Consider the following 16,815-nt stretch of genomic DNA (forward strand, 5'->3'; position numbering starts at 1 on the left):
TTGAGGCGGCTTGCGGAGTATTATGTAGATTTACAGAGAGTATTCAGGAAGAAAATCAGTAGTATATCCAATAATGATTGATGAAATACATTATACAGGACTCAGCAGTGACCATCGATTTTAAATTGAGCGAATGGAATCGAAATTAGAAGGTTTACGTTTTTTGTAGTAACTTTCCTAATTTTGGTGGTATAAAGAATTTTTTTCCTGCAAAAAGTTAGAAATAGACCAAAATCCTAATGTTAGAACCGAAATTTATGAGAACAAAAACTTCGGGTATAGTAAGCGCCCAAATGTGGAACTGAAATTTATCGCTTCATTTGGTTCCTCAAACCTTTCTTCATTTACAGGAAGTAGAGACTGACAGTACGAAATAATTGATACCAGATGAAACGGGAAAAGAAACCCTTAGAAAAACACCTTCATCACCGGAGTAATGCGTTTAAATGTTCAAGTCGATCGATCCATTACCATGCTAATAGCCTCAGTATAGAGTTTTAGGCCGATAATGAATATTTTCCGTGATTTAAACGACGATTTTCAAGAATTTTTTTAATTGGAAAAAATCGATCGCCTTTACCGAGCCTCAGGGTTCCGAGTCGTGTAGCTCAGCCTTGACGCGCGATCGAAAAATCGCTCTCATTTCTGCAGACGCAAACGTTTTTGCGAAAATTTTGCTTGGCATTCTTTTAAATCATCCCTACTTTACACTGTGATTTAAATTTCCCGAGTTTAAAATATATCGTTAAAGAAAGAAATTGTCTACTTAATATCAAATTTCACATGAAAAACGGATACGCCGTTTTGCGTTGAAAAACCAGACAGATGTGAGCCAAAATCTTCTTAAGTCTTGGACTCTATAAACAAAGCATCAGGCCAAGGGAATATTGTGTTTGTTTATTCTATAAAAATCGTACCACCGCAAAGCAAACTGATTAATTCAAAGATATTCGAAGAGAGAAGAGATAGCACGTGTTTCTGACAAAACTGTTATGTTTGGTCTACTGTAACTCAGGGTCGCATTTATGAAAAATTACACATATTAGGGTAGTTTCCTTCATCAAAGAAAACGAAAGGCATTGATTGCGATTCGTTACCCACCATTAGTGTATTCATAATATACAAAATTATTTGGTTTTAGAAATACCGGTTTAGACGAATGGCAATGGTCAATTTTATCCTCATTTGAAAAAGGCCAGATTGGCGCCCATGCGATGCCACTCCACGTGACGTCACAGGGACCTAGTTTCTATACGAGTAGATAGGAGTTTTACATCGTCTGAGATCACCAATGCATGCATGAGGCACAGAGCTCAGGGAAACATGTCTTAATAATCACCTATTAAAACTGCCTATGGTCGGCAGGAAGGTTTCTTCGTTTGATAAAGTATTAATAATCCTTATTTATGCCAATCGCTACCTGCTATCATCCTGCGTCGTATCAGCGCTTAAAGCCTCGCCCCAAGGTCACCTCACTTGCGGCAGCGGGAAGCAGAACGACGTCACACGGAGATTTCCCAGCATTCATACTTAGCCGTCGCGTTTTCGCGCGCTTGAAAATTTTCACTTTTCATTTAATCGCTAAAAATAGATACCGTCATTTAAAAATCTAAAAGCGTGAAATACGTACTCCAGGAGTAATAATCTTTCGATTTAGGCAATAAAATATAATAGGAAACTACCCTATTGGTATTAATTATGAGTATGCAGGCTAAGTTTCAAGTCGCTAACTAAAAACAAAAATATCCAACTTGGACTTTTTCTCCGGCTTTTTCCGATTTTCGGACCACTGTGCCTTAATGTAAGCGTCACGAGACTCCATTAACTTCACTTGTTTACACAACAACGGTATGATGCAGTGGATTCATATACAGGTGGTATGACTTGTGCTTCCCGCGTTCTGGCTCGGTGACAGACGCGACGATACAATACGAGGGGGAAAACGACCAGTCAAACCACGTCCGCGATGTTTGTTTCCACAAAAAAAAAAGAAGACGATCGCTGAACGAGAGTTGGCAACCCGCTCCGCATTCGCATAGATTTAACCGCACGAGCCGAGGCGGTTGAAACAAAAGAAAGATAATTGGTGGAACGTTGGCCTGACACCAAGCAATGGTTGTCATTTAACTGAGTGAATTAATGGAGTGGCCACACGATAAAAATTTAAAAAATAAAAGAAAAACACCGCCCATGATATGTAGGAGAACGACTTTAAAACTCGATAAATAAATACATTATTCTTTCACGACAGTGAGTGGTACAAGCAACACTTACCTTGCATGAGAAAAATACGACCCAGTAATGGGAGAGTGAGTGTTAGTTTTGAAAAATAAATATATTTATCTTCCAAGACAGTGGACACCGTAAGAGAAAATACAACTTATTTCCACAAAAACGAAATAAAGTCACTATTGTACATCATGTTTTTAATGCGACTATTTTTGTGAAAATATCAACGTGAACGCTCCGTGGGTCAAAGCACAGCATGATTACTGTCACCATTTCTTCATCGAGGCTTCCCATACAAACACTGGAGAGGCTATATTAACGAATCACAAACAAACTAGTAGGTATTTAAGAATTTCAACTTTCTATTTTATGCCCACATCGCGTCCTTATATCGAAGAAATAAATTCGTGCATTCCTAATTACAACTTGTCTAAAGTAATGCGATTAAAATAAAGGATTAAAACAGGATTAAAATCGATAAAAAGTACCACTCATCGACAGCTGAAGTAATTCCTGAATGTTTCAAGCTCTCCTAAATTAATTTGAGAGGTGATTACTTGAATGTACATTGAATCAGAAACTAAAGCTAACATGCATAAGAGAATCACTGATGTTTGCGGGTTTTGAAATTGTAAAATCTTCCTTTCCTTTACGTGTAATTTTAACTGCATATTTACATAACGATATGAAATAAAACAACTCCTTTATCAAGGGTCAAGGTGGGTCAAGAATTAAATTCCAAATTTACGGCGAAAAAAGCGAAACAAATGGTGACATCGCAATATGCTACAGAACTTTTGAAGGGAAAACCTAAAATTTTTTGCTAAACAAGCAAATCTCATCGAAAATATTATTTTCATGTACAAATTTATTTGGTTATTCTCAAGGTTTATTATAACTTCTCCATGCATTAAGATTAATCAATGCGAAGATCGCACAAAAGGAAGAGTAGGCACAACTACATAATACTTATGTTCATCAGTGTCTTGAATAATTTAAATGCAACTTTTTGCCAACTTCGGTACATTTTACATCTTCATCAGGGTTATGAATGAATATGGTTCATAGATTTGATACATGAAGGCATTAAATGTTATCACAATGTTTTTGCAATAATAAAATAAAAAATAACAAAAAAGAATTCAGTAGTAAATTAATTAAAAAAGAGGAGAAACTTCAACCAGTTTGAACCGGAGAAGACATTACTTTTTTTAATTAATTTAATTAAAACTTAATTTCCTAATACCTTCACCGCCCCGAAAACAGTGCATTACAGGCCTTAACAACGGGGGAATATAACGAATAACAACAATGGGCGATCAGAAACACTGACGCCATGGAGAGGGACAATATACCCCGGCGGGGCTCGAACCTTTTTGTATGGACGTGTACCTTCGGTTTGGCAAGCGTAGACTCCTACCCCCACCAACTCTGAGATGGGATAATGAATGAATGTTTTTGAAACCGACTTGGCGGACGTGAATGTTTAAGAAACAGAGCGAGGAAACTGTGAAAGTTACTCCAATAAAAAACTATTCAACCACATTGGGTTTCAAATGTTACACAGTAATTAGCGTAGAATACTCAGTTAATTGATTCCACTCCATTGTGCACGGCATAAGAATATACATATAGTCTTGAAATAACATTAAACTGTATAAAACTACCTGCGTAATTGAGCCAAAGGAAGCTTTGAAATTAGCCAAGAACTATCTTTAAATTGGTTGCGTCTTGAAAATGTCTTGTTTCAATGCAATGCAATTGCCATAACATGTCGCCACAAAATCTACTCGCAATTACTGCTGAAGATTTTAGGCATAGCGTGGTAATGGTGATGCAAAAATACCTTTTTTATGGAAATAATAATTCTCTTTTTTGCTGTTAAAAACATTAAAAATATATGAGAGACAATTCATTAGCTGAGTAAATTATATGAGAGGGTAAGAAGCCAAGGGGTATAAGTGATACTTTTCTCAATATAGTTAGAAAAAGTTAATTGTTAGAATAAATACACAAAAACTTTATTGCCAAGGGATACGAATGAGTCTCTGTTCTGCGTTGACATCGAGTGGAAAATCAAATGCACTACTAAATATCTAATCGATCTTGTTTTGTTTTCTATACCTACCTTTTCTGTACCTAACTCTGTATAAAAAAAGAAATCACTGTACCCCTTGGCTTCTTACCCACTCATATATAAAATTACCACCGATTCAGGTGAAGTAACGATAGGTTTTGAGCCCCCAGGAAGTAAATAAATGTAAAAAAAGTGGATTATGTGGACGTCCGTATTAGTGGGACTGTATGTCAAAGAAAGGTTACTTACCCCACGAAAAAGGGACTGAAAATCGCCTCGCACCACACGATAAGGGTTTAACGGCGTCGGTTCCGTCTCACTGTAGTCGCGACCTCTTTCCGCGAACCGAGAAGTAAGAGCACTGTTGCGCTTCTTCAGCCGGACGATATTCCTCGCGGGGCAGGAGGCGATCACCTTGGGGCCGGCCGGAGCTGGAAAAAGATTTCGCGACCAATGGTTAGGGATGGGAGGTGCCCGCCACCTGCGGACCAATGGCGGAATACTTCCGCACCGCCAAACCCATCGCAGTGGGGGGGGGCGCAACCCCCCCCCCCCACCCTCCTCTTGGACGACCGCGCGAAATTTGGGGGAAGAAGGAGATTATTTGGGCGGAGGGCCACCAGCTGATCGCAATACGGCGAAACTCTCGTTATACGAGGGAGGGAGAAGGAAGAATGTGAAAGACATGGAGGAAAAGGGTAATCATTCCAATGTCGCAGAGAATTGTAACAGGCGGCTCACTGTGTCCGCACAAAATGCAGACATGTCAGTGAAAATTTTTGCGATTTACTCCAAAACGGGAGAAGCTGTTTTTTTACACCGGGGAAGTCTTTATTACCGGTGAAGTGATATTATTATTTTGGCTTGCAGTAGTTGTGTTGGCATATTTAATAATAGTATTTTATTCTCGCTCTTCTATTGCAAACTTTAAAAAAAATATGCAGATGAATTTAAGTATACCGGGACTAGCCACGGTGATAACTTGATTTTTTCTCTGTGGATTTTTCGCACAATTTATGCAGATGAATTTTAATAAATGTTTTCCTATATACTTTGCACTCGGCTTTTTAAATTGTGAATAGTGCATTAATTCATATTTAATTTTTTTTACTTAATTAGAACTAAATCTATTTTTCTATTTATGTTGCTAAAAAATGTATACTCTTACGTTCTAACGCGCCAATTAATTGAGAGAAAAAAGAATTTCCGGCTTCGGTGGCGGAGGGGGGGAGGGTAACGTCCTCGCCTGCCAAACAAGAGGTCGCGGGTTCGAGTGCCGCCAGGGATAGATTTCTCCTGTCCAGCGCATGGTTGTTTGTGTACGCTTAATTGTTAAATTTGTTGAATACCCCGATATAAAATGGCCAATATGAGCTGTATTCGGTGGTTTGAGAATGAAATAAAATTTTTTTTAAAATTAAAAAAAAGAAAGATTCAGGGCTTTACCGGTGAATAGACTCCGTAACATGTTCTCGGGATCGCCACCGGGCCAGGAACTGCATAACTGCCGATATTTCGATTTCCGACTCCGCCATCGTCCTCAGGGCTGTGAGGGACGTCCAGTTCCTGACCCGGCGGCGATCCCGAGAACATTTTACGAAATAAATATAAGTCTTTTCGGGATTTCCACTGCATTAAATACCATCGCTACAACAATTTATAAAAAAAAGGTTGGAATAAAGCAAAGAGATAAGATGAATCATAAATAGGAAACGAAAAAAAAAACTTAAAAATAATAATATGGGAAAAAAGCGAAATTATGGAACCTGCCGTCCCGGCGAGAGCAGCGACTTCATGATCGAACTACATTTCGTTTGAGCCATAAAACCCACTCAGGAGGAGTACGAACACCATGCCCCTTCGAAAAATATACATCCGTTGCTCATTTATCACCTGACCTACTTCAGGGACTAAACGACCAAGGTAATAAATAAATAATTTCAGTATGAGTAAGGAGGCATCATAGCATGTTAATAAAATGAAAGTAACTGGCATTTGGTCAAAAATTATAACTTACTTTAGTTTCACTTAACGATCTGTTTCAATGCATTATTTTACTATCTTAAAGGGGTTATTTTGAATTTCCGAATGTAAATGATCACATTCGGAGAGCTGTTGTTGTATCTTCAAATGAATCACTCAACGAATGTCATCCGAATTTGAGCTCAAATTCGGAAATACAGAATAATCCTCCGGGTGTGAAAAAGTCCGAAGACAGGAAATCCAAATGGCAACTATAATTGGCAGGAAAAATATCTCCGAAACCGGTTTTTCGATTGCCTTTAGCAATCATCAACAGGGAAGAGAACAGGTGTGAATCCACCGAGGGCTTGTCAGGTGTGAAGATAAGAAGATAATACGAATGATATGAGGATAGCATAAAATGAATTTAAACCAGACGCGAGTTGAAATCAAAGTATTTGTGAAAACTCGACAGTAAATTGTAATTTACTAATAATTCAACTACCGTCTTTTTACTGAGGTCATTACGGGATTTAAACCGGTTTAATTAATTCAATACATCAGCAACGTTTCTACGGAAGACAAGCCCATCGTCATCAGGGTGAGTGAATTAGTTTAAGGTATAAAAAAACCGTTGCAACGCAACTATAAACAATCACAACAATCAGGTCACTTGTGTAACTCTAATTGGCCGTAATTATCCTGGTATTTCCATGGACGTCATTCAACGTCTTCAATCACACTCAAAAGCAAGCCGGTGAGAGGAAGAGATGGGCTTAAAAACAGACACTTAGACGCCTAAAGCATCCCTCAAAGGTGCACTCAACATACAGTGACTAAAATACGGAGAAATAGCAACAGCGCACAATGCTTGACACGAATGTTAACACAGCTGATGCATCACACGAAAGTAGACCGAAGAGCTTGCGAAATTCTAGTTTTATTTCTTAGCGCTGAGAGACACGAGTCAAAGAAGAATCACAAAAGGAAGGGAGTAGTCCCCAACCAACAACTCTTCCTCGAGCCAAAACTATTTCAACGTTGAATCGACTTTCAGCGCCCGCCTTTAAGACCACCCCGACCTCAACCTTCCTTCCTTCCTTACTCCAGATATGTTCCGAGTTCTCCAAGTGGATGAGAGAATAGTCCCGTGGTGTAGAAATGGCAAAATCAGAGTTAGGGTAGTGCTCATATGTAGCATTGGGAAGTTTAGAATCACTTCCTTCACGATTTTGACACCGCACCTCCTGCATGAATTTGAAAGGAATGGGTCTTTTATCGGTATGTGCCTACCTAATACTAAAGATTTGAAATCGTTGAAAATCACGGAAGTATCCGAACCAATGATCCATCTATACATAACAGAAGAGCGGGATACCTACCACTGGAGGTTTGGAAAGAATAACTGAAATATTGGGATGGTAATTACATTTTCAAGTTTCCTTACCAATTCACATTAATCATCTTCATCTACATTCTACCCCACAAGCCCACCCCAATAGGCGTGTAGCGGGAGGTGTTAGAACATCAGCCGGTTTTAAACAAATATTATATGTTCCAACGAAGTTCAGTACTATTACTACAATTAAAGTCCTGTACTATTCGAGGGGAAAATGAATTCCTATAGACATCCGTTATATGGAAAAATATCTCTCTTAATTCATTGTTTCTGCCGGAGCTGGAAATAGAGTAGTCACACTGCGAACTTAATGAAATGCAAAGGAAAACTTCGCGATTCTTAAGAACAAAAACTGATGCTAGAATACAGAAAGCGTTACAAATATGTTAAACGAATTAGGCTGGGAGCTGCTAGATACTGGGATGCGACGCGCTATTAGACTGCTTCAGCAATCAAGAGTAGATATATTTCAGTGCGACAGGGAAAATATATTAGAACCCCACGAAAACGTATAGGTCGACAGAAACGATAAATTACGAGATATATTTTGCTGATCGGAGTAAGTCTTTCTGCGCTGGATCCCATATGCTCGCTGCCTATTCAAGTCGTGGCTGGACGAGTGCGAAATATCACCTCTCTTTTATTTGTTCATCAGAAAACCTTCCAACTACACGACTGACGAATCTCGGCTTCTCCAGGGCTCTGCCACATATATTTCTCATAGTTATTCTATTATGGAATTTTGGCTTCCTGGACTGCCTTGAATTATGCCATCTATGATGATTATCTAAGATTTCGTTACTAAGCAGCGTCAATTACGAATGAATTATGTCACCATGAATTGTTGAATGGGTCGGTGACGTTGCCGTTGGTTACCGTCGTTAGGGCTGGAATGTACAGTGTGTAGTGGCATCGGTTTTTCGTTAGTCATGTATGGTGAAAGGGATAAAAAGTGTCAGTACTTAGTATTGGACCCTTAAAAATTAAAATTCCTGATTCTCCCGGTTTCCCCGGTCACAGGATACCCTGCTATATACGAGGGCGGTTTTTTTCAACCACCGATGGGTCATGAACAGAAGACGAAGTGATTAACTACAAATTATTTTATTGATAAATATTGAGTACAATTGTGGTGTCCTATCGACATAATGGCCTCGGCGATTGAAGGATTGGTCGTGCCTGTGGACATAGTTTACTATATCTTCTTCATAGAATGTTGCCGCCAATAACTTCCAATCAATTTTTCCTTTGCCCTGAAGTTTATTGTCCGTTTTAAAACGCTTCCCTCCTAGCCACATCTTCATTTCAGCGTAAACATGAAAGTCACAATGTGAAGATGAAGGCAATAGGTTGGCATTGCACGGCGGGTGATCGAAAATGTCCCATTGAAATTGCTCAAGGAGCAGTTGGGCTGCATCAGCGCTGAGATGACGGGCGTTGTCATGGATCAGAACACTTCCAGAAGTCAGCACGTCTCTTCTTTTGTTTTGCATAGGAATGGACGTAATGTTTCACACTCCAGCCACAGTGCATTAAAGAAAAATTCTCCTATATCGGCATAAAGGTCAAGACATGTCAATGCTGAAGCCATTCAGCGAGTTTTCTGGCTGTCGCTCCGCGGTGCGCACTTGGCGGGAGAATCAATTGAGGCAGAGTAATTAATGAGATTGCTAATAACCTTAAACTAACAACCTACGATCAGAAATGACTTGGGCGTGTGGTGCAGAGGATGCGCAGTCGCCCTATCCGCGCAGTGTCCGCATGTCGCTTTTACGGCGTTTTTGCTGAGCGGATCGGAGGTTGAAAAAAATTCCGTATAAGCCTGGCTGTTTTTTTTTTTGGAGATTACTGAAAGTGTTTTTAAAACTCCTGGGTATTACAAGCATTTTAAATATCTATTTTTTTTTATAATATTACATTTTGTCATTAATGCGCACGAATTATGATATTTTTTCATGGTGAACACTTAAACTGTGCATAAACTTGCCTTAATGCTTAGATATTATTGTTTGTCTGTGCTGTCATACATATCGGATGGTAACCACAGCAATGGAGTGCTCTTCTGGGGTGTTTCTTTTCATTTCATTATAGCTGATCCTTATTGTATGCTATGAATTACGTAAATACATGAAATGAAGATACATATCATTTCTATTATTATTCACAACTGATTGCCACACCCTGAAGCGTGGAGGTGAAATTTAAGCAAATTAAAGTGTTTTATGAAAGCATCACTCCCTTCCCCTTATCAACAGCATAGGCCGTTTCATTATCTCTCTTTTGTTTTTTTTTTACATCATGCCATTCGTTTCGTCAGTAATGTCGAGACTATGTACTTGCGAGCAAGGGGGCGACAAAACTGCGATATATCGTATGGAAAACCTCTTTTGTTTTGATTTTTCCGGAGCCCCAGTGGTCCAACGGCCTACCCAACATAGAGGCGCTGGTGTAGCCTGTTTCTCAGAGCAGTAACGAACTGGGGGCTGCCATATTGAATCTCGCTGTAAACAAACGTGATATTGAGGCTTATTGATAGTCATTAGTGTTAACTGCAGACTTTTTTTATTGCTTACAGTGTCCCTTACGATTTTGGAATGTGCTCGATGAAGGATACGAGTCTCAATGATCTTGGTTATTGCTAAATTGCGTGGGTATGAAATGTATTTGGTGATGAAAGTGTGAGTAATTCTGTTTCCTTCATTATTCCATTTTGATTTCAACCTGTGATTAGCTAACCTTTTCTCATGTTTTCAAAATTTTATGGTGTCTTGTATTCCTTATATTTCAATATGTTTTTCATTGTACTTGCAGTTTTTCTAGTGTTCAAACTACTCATTTATCGCTAGTGCTATTCTTAGGTTTGTTTAATGCTAATCATTTTGTTGGTTATGTATGTAATTTGCTATTTCAACTCTGTCCTTTCAACTGTTTAATTGTCATTAATTGAGCATTATTCATTAAGTGTTCTACGATGTTTACATTTCTTAAAACTTTAATCTCTTTCCCTTTGAAGTAAGAACTTAATTTCTACTACATTGGTATAAAATATTCTTCACTTTTCTTGTTTTCTACTTTTGGGATACTTTCTTTCGTATAAGTGATGGATATTAACTTACAAGAACCTTTCATTTTAAGACTCCTCTGCCGACATATGCTATCTTAATGGGTACTCGTCATGAACTACTACCTACGAAATAATGTCCTCCTTTCATAATTAAATAATTATCTCCCATGAAATGATATTCAAAATTGCATGCTTATTTCTAGTGAAGTAATGTTATGGTCTATGGTTTCAGGATTAGCATTATTTTCCCTGTCCCAGAGGTGTTGCAAGATACATCTACCTCAAGGAACACTGGGTCACCCTCTTTGTCTGTAACTGTGGAGTGTTTACTTAAGTAATGGAATCTTTCTCCTATTACGCAAAGGCTGCTTTCTCATGTTGTAATTGATATTTGTTGCTTGTGCATCTCATGTGCTTGTAGAATTGTTAACTTCCACAGATTTCATCTCTAGTATGTCATATTGAAATTGTTATTGTTGTATTTCTTTTACCAGTTATTGTATCAATAAATACCAATGTCCACTGAAGTAAGTTTCCGAGATCATTATTCTAACCAACCACCAGATCGCCAGTTGACTTTGCACATGAATCTTGTATTATGGTTACTAGTTAAGTAACCTGGGGAAGTTCATCAGGAAGATTTTCTTACATTCATTGCTTTTAAGTTTCTCGCAATCGCAGTAGCATTATTAAGCCTGAATAGCACGCCCTATCGTGACGCGTAAAAGAACAGGCGCCGAGATGTCCATTCAAATTTCGCGGCAGCCTTGGACCACTGGCATAGATGGCACTGATGTATCAAAACCTATACGCATTATCCTTATGGGTATGTCGCCCCCTTGCTTGCGAGGAAAGTTCGGATCCTGCGTCCAGATGCCGTTGCTGGCACAGTTGTTATTTTTAGTCGCTCGATGTAATTTACGGCGGATACACGGCATGCACACACGTCCGGCTCGGGATGACGCAGGGCACATCCCCCCCACCCCCCACCCCTAAAGGCGTTCCCACAAATTAAACCAAATAATCCAGTCCCTCGTGGGGATTGCGACGTAAACAAGACGGCCGCCCCAGGGACCCTCAAATTATACCCCCCTCATATTTCCCCTTTCTAATCGCTCGCTGGAGCCGTCAACGTGGTGGGCGAGGGATGCCTCTGAGACTCCATTCCGTCAGAGAATCTCATTTACTCGTCAACCACGCATTCTTTACCGTGAACCATATACAGTAGGACCTCGGTTAGCGAACGCCTCTGATAACGACCAAAAATTTCGAGAATAAGTTAAGAAAGGCTATACGATAGGTTGGAGTCAATCGAGCAAGCGATATCGAGATCAATAACTCATCGATATGTGGATTTCAACACTTCTTCTCTCACTCAGAAAATTAAATCCTCATCACTGGTGAACAATCCTAAGATTGGTTACACGTAACTCTCTCCTCACTTCTTCTAATTCAGCTATCTTTTCACACCTATATATTTCTCCTCTTTCACATCCCTCTTTAACCGCTCCATACATTTTATTCGAGGCTTCTCTTTTCCATTCTTTCAATACTTTTGTCCCTCGCTGATTGTATTCAAAAGGTCATCATGTCTCAAGATATAGCCGATTACGTTGTTTCGTCTCCTTGTCACGGGGCTTCTCTTCTCTCCTACCCTCTCTAAGAGCTATCACTTACTTAGTAAATTTAATTTAGCATTCTGTTAAATGAACAGTTTTAAATGGGAATTGGACGTTGCGGAAAACTTAGCTAAAGTATGACAAAAATCTGTTTCCTTAATTTCCTCAGCTCTACGGTTCATCTAAGAGAAGTCGTATTAGCTAGCGTTTCAACAGAAATCTTCAGGTTTGAAGTTCTGGTGCTGAGTATTCGTACGTAATTTGAATCTCAGGTTTCTGGCGGGCGGGATGAGGTGTCTCCTGATTGGCCGTTGAATTATAATACTTTCATCATCTTCACTAGTCAACAATTTCAAGATTAGTTTGACGCAGCTCTCCATTGAATTCTCCTATCAGTTAATCTTTTCACTTCTTGGTATTTCATTTCTTATAAAGTAATTCCGCCTTCTTATTAGGGTTTTCACGAGGCTGCTCTTCTCTCCTACTTTTCTTAGGACTTCTTCACGACTTGCCCGGTCGATCCACTATACACTCATTATTCTCCTGTGGCACAGCATTTCGAAAGCCTCCAATCTTCTCCGCTGCTCTCATTGTCCATGCCTCACTTCCGTAGAACGGCATATTCCATTCGCAACCCCGCGAACGCACTCGGGAGCATTATCCTAAGGCGCGAGACTGTTCACCCCATACATAGAAATTAATTAGCCGAGAGCCAAAAATTCACGATTTCGCCCTTGAAAGCTATCGTAGGAATGCGAAAGGGATGAGGTAAGCAGATGTAAGGAGGAGGAGGAGGATACATAAATATTCCCTGTGGACACTGATGAAGATTAGGAATGGCCGAGAATAAAAATGGACGCGCGAATAAAAATTGGAGGGGAAAAAACGACAGTGGCCCAAGGGGAAAGGAAAAAATGCAGGAAATGCTGCCTCAAAAAATCTCGCGCCCTCCAGATTTCGCGAAAGAATGCCCACACTGCATAAACAGTTGGCCCCGATTCTGATCTGTGTCACTGCAACGCACATCGGGGTTTATCCCAAATCGCCATTCCCCCCTTTCGAAATATTTCATTTCGGAATAAAATGGCAAAACACATTCCGAGGACTCCTACTAATGACACGCTTGGGAGAGACTATAAATATAGAGGAGCTGGCAGCTTACTCTCATAACTTATTCGGTCGATCCATTATGTTTTCATCTTTCTTTTGCAGCACTCCAGAACCCCCTCTCTTTTCCGTATCACATCTAAGACCTTTCTCTCCTCATCCACCATGTTTGGTACTTTGTCAATCTTTTTCATACCCGACCAATTCACCTCCTTCAGTAAGGATTACACAGGCCAACAAAAAGATTTTGTTTGAAAACTTTTTTTATTTTGATAGGTGATCTTTATAGATTTTGATGAGCCGAATCCAAACATGGCCTTAGTTTTTTTGTATCACCCATGTTTTCCAAGCAATACGTATTTAATATTTAGTCTAATACCCCTATACGGTATAAAGGGAAATCAATTAATCACTGTGTTACATCATAAAATTGTTTGTATTTACTGTTCACTACATCGTGATTAAATTGTTTGTATTTACTACAGCGTGATAATACAGGGTTCACTTGTCAGCTGGAATTGGTATACATTTTCTTTCCCTTTTTTTCTTTGAAGCTTCTTGTGTAGCTTTTTCTGCGATGAATCGCTTGCTGAACTTCTCGGTGAAGTACCAACAGTAATCCCCATTATCTTAGTTCATTAGACCTACTTTTTCAATTTTATTATAATTATAAAAAAGCTGTTAAATTCTAAAAATATTGCTTGTTTTCATAAATTTAACTGTAAAATGTGAATAAATGGTGGGTGATACAACTTTAAAACCATCATATTTGGATTCAGAAACTTTAAAAATATAAGAATAAGGTGTTTTCAGTAAAAAAAGTTTTTTCATTGTTGGCCTGTGTTATTGCACGGTGAAGATTCACTCGACTCAGCATTCCTAATCCCTCCCAAGAAAATCTCAACTATTTCTTTTCTATGGTAGACTCTTGCTTTACAATTCTAATCCGTTCATAAGGAATGATCGTAAATCGATGTCCATTGAATGCCGAATCTGCATTATTTCAGGACGAGGGATCAGTTCGTGGATCATTAGCTCAAGTATATTTTTCTGTATTAAATTTTTTAAATAATTTTTTGTTAGTTTAAATAATTTTTCGAATTGCTCCACCCTTGATGTCTATGCTTCTTCTATGGTATATGCTTCACTTCCTTAAAGAAGCAACTCCAAGTATGAGTTCTTATATATTGCTTCCTAACTCCTATGTTTAAATTTCCCACTGTGAGCGGATCTTTCTTTTTGTGGAATTCCCCCATTCATTTCTTTCGTGCTTTTTCCGGTAGTGGGCATAGAATCATGTGGATTCTTGCAAAGAGAAAGAAATCATTTTTTCAGCACGTGCGACCTTTAAAAATTTACTTTTTAATAGATTATACAGTCGAAGATCAACTACCATAAAAAATAGATAAAATTTTATCGAAGTCCACTTTTTCGAGTGAGAATCCGATAATTGGGCCAATTTACTAGGGATACTAGTGGTAGGTCTAGTATAGTCTTGTCCGGCTACGCGGTCCTATGCACAGGTTGTGATTCGTTCTTCCGTTTCAAACCGGTGTTTTTACTAATATTTCGGATGACCCGAACAATCGAGTAATTCGAACAGAGTTCGGTCCCAATCAGTTGGTATTAGCGGGACTTTGCTGTAAATTTTCCAAGTGGCAACCTCGTCCGAATTATATGAGCTGAGCACATAAATTTCACAGTTGCGCGATTCGCCACATATTTTTATCGAGCGGAATTCTGTGTGTCTTCTCAAGATGACCAGATGCGCAATTTCGTGAATAAAATTGGATAGGGAATGTTACCATTCAATTATTGAAAGTAGGCCGATGAGATAGAGGAGACACCACTCAGTTCGGTCGAAGCTTGATTTTTATGTCCACTAAGGCCACCGAGTAATCGGTTTTCAAAAATGTCCGCAAAGCGGCGATAAGATCAGAGAGATCCATTTATTCTCAACATTTACTGGGCATTATATTTTCAATCGTGAAGAATAGCACTGAAAACTTATGAATTTGATAGATCACAAATGCATGTTCAAACATGAACGATATGCATCACAAATGAAAATTTTCACCTACCAGTCTCATTTTAGCTTAACTCTCTGTAAAATTCGAATCGCTCTGCCCGTCAGCGACGCGAGTGGCGCCTTTTTGAAGCCCGTGGTGTTTGGTTTATCATAGTAAGTCAACAATCCTAAGATTGGTTTGACGCAGCTCTCCATTCCTCTCTCCCACCTGCTAAACTTTTCATAGCGACAGTATATCCAGATGCCAATTGGAGAATGCTCTATCGTGATATTCGTGGTTTAGAGTTCAATGATGGAAGTACGTAGGCATCTCTCGTATCGATGTTGATCGTATTGCGATATATCACGGCTCAGAGTCTTTCCGAACACATCCACAGCTCACACACCCACGTCGAGTGCTTCTTCCTCTCCACGCGTTCCCCACCTGGCCATTGCCCAACGAAGACGAAGGGGCGTCCAATTTTACGCGCACAGCAGAGGCGGATTTAACGAGTGAAGGAAGCGTGGGCGTCTTCGACCGGAGAAAAAACAGAAGAAGAAGAAAATGCGTGGGAGCGGAATGGAGGAGCCTCCGTGGGAGGAGAGACACGCCGACTTGAATGGGCTCAACATACATATCCATATTATTTAAACTTTCATTTTTATTAACCACTCATTTACAACTTCGAGATTTGAAAAGCTTTAGTAATTGAGAATAGATCATATACAACGAAATTAGTGATCACTTTGAATTTGGAATTCTATCGACGAAGTTAAACAACGATCATTTGTGGAGCCAAGAATGAATACTAGAATTAAATTTGAGTAAATGCACGGCTGTATATTTCTTGCGTAGATCGCCCAACTATCCCAATGTACATGTTGCGGATGGCGTCTAAATAAAGGCGAAAGATGAAGTGTGGCATTATGGGTCTTAGGGTAGCATTTAACCTGCAGGGGGGAACACAAAAGAAATGTTTGTCCCAGAGTCCTCAAGAAGCTAGGATTCGTCAGGAGTGTTGTGGGAAAATTTTAGGATGAAAAAGTAAAAAAGAGGTACTATGAGAAACATACACATACATAGGTTCGACATACGAGATGGTCTCGTATGTCCAACTCTGACCACCACACCTTTAATATACAGCTAGCATATGGGATCCGGCACTGAGAGAATTAATCTGTGAACTTAATGATATGCCACAGGAAAGCAGTGCGATTCTTCGTAACAGTACCCCGGCGTACAGAAAGCGTTACAAAGATAAATATAAAATCAGAGAAATAAAAAAAATCGGACTGAAATCGGGGAGAATCCAAAGTAGACAGTTGGTATTAAACCTTTGAGATCAGTGA

General features: G+C 39.3%; 1 protein-coding gene across 4 annotated transcripts in view; it reads right to left on the bottom strand.

The window, feature by feature from the left end:
- Positions 1-16,815, bottom strand: part of LOC124154493 (cytochrome c oxidase assembly factor 6 homolog) — a 127,640-nt gene that overhangs the window by 96,097 nt on the left and 14,728 nt on the right. For 2 of the 4 annotated variants that reach the window (XM_046528266.1, XM_046528268.1), the window contains exon 2: positions 4,556-4,737. The exons of the other annotated variants lie outside the window; for them this stretch is intronic. The gene's annotated coding sequence lies outside the window, so the exon portion shown is untranslated. The remainder of the gene's footprint in view (positions 1-4,555; positions 4,738-16,815) is intronic. 4 annotated transcript variants of the gene reach the window in all.

Source organism: Ischnura elegans, chromosome 2 (genome assembly GCF_921293095.1).
Source record: "Ischnura elegans chromosome 2, ioIscEleg1.1, whole genome shotgun sequence".
Classification (NCBI taxonomy): Eukaryota; Metazoa; Arthropoda; class Insecta; order Odonata; family Coenagrionidae; genus Ischnura; species Ischnura elegans.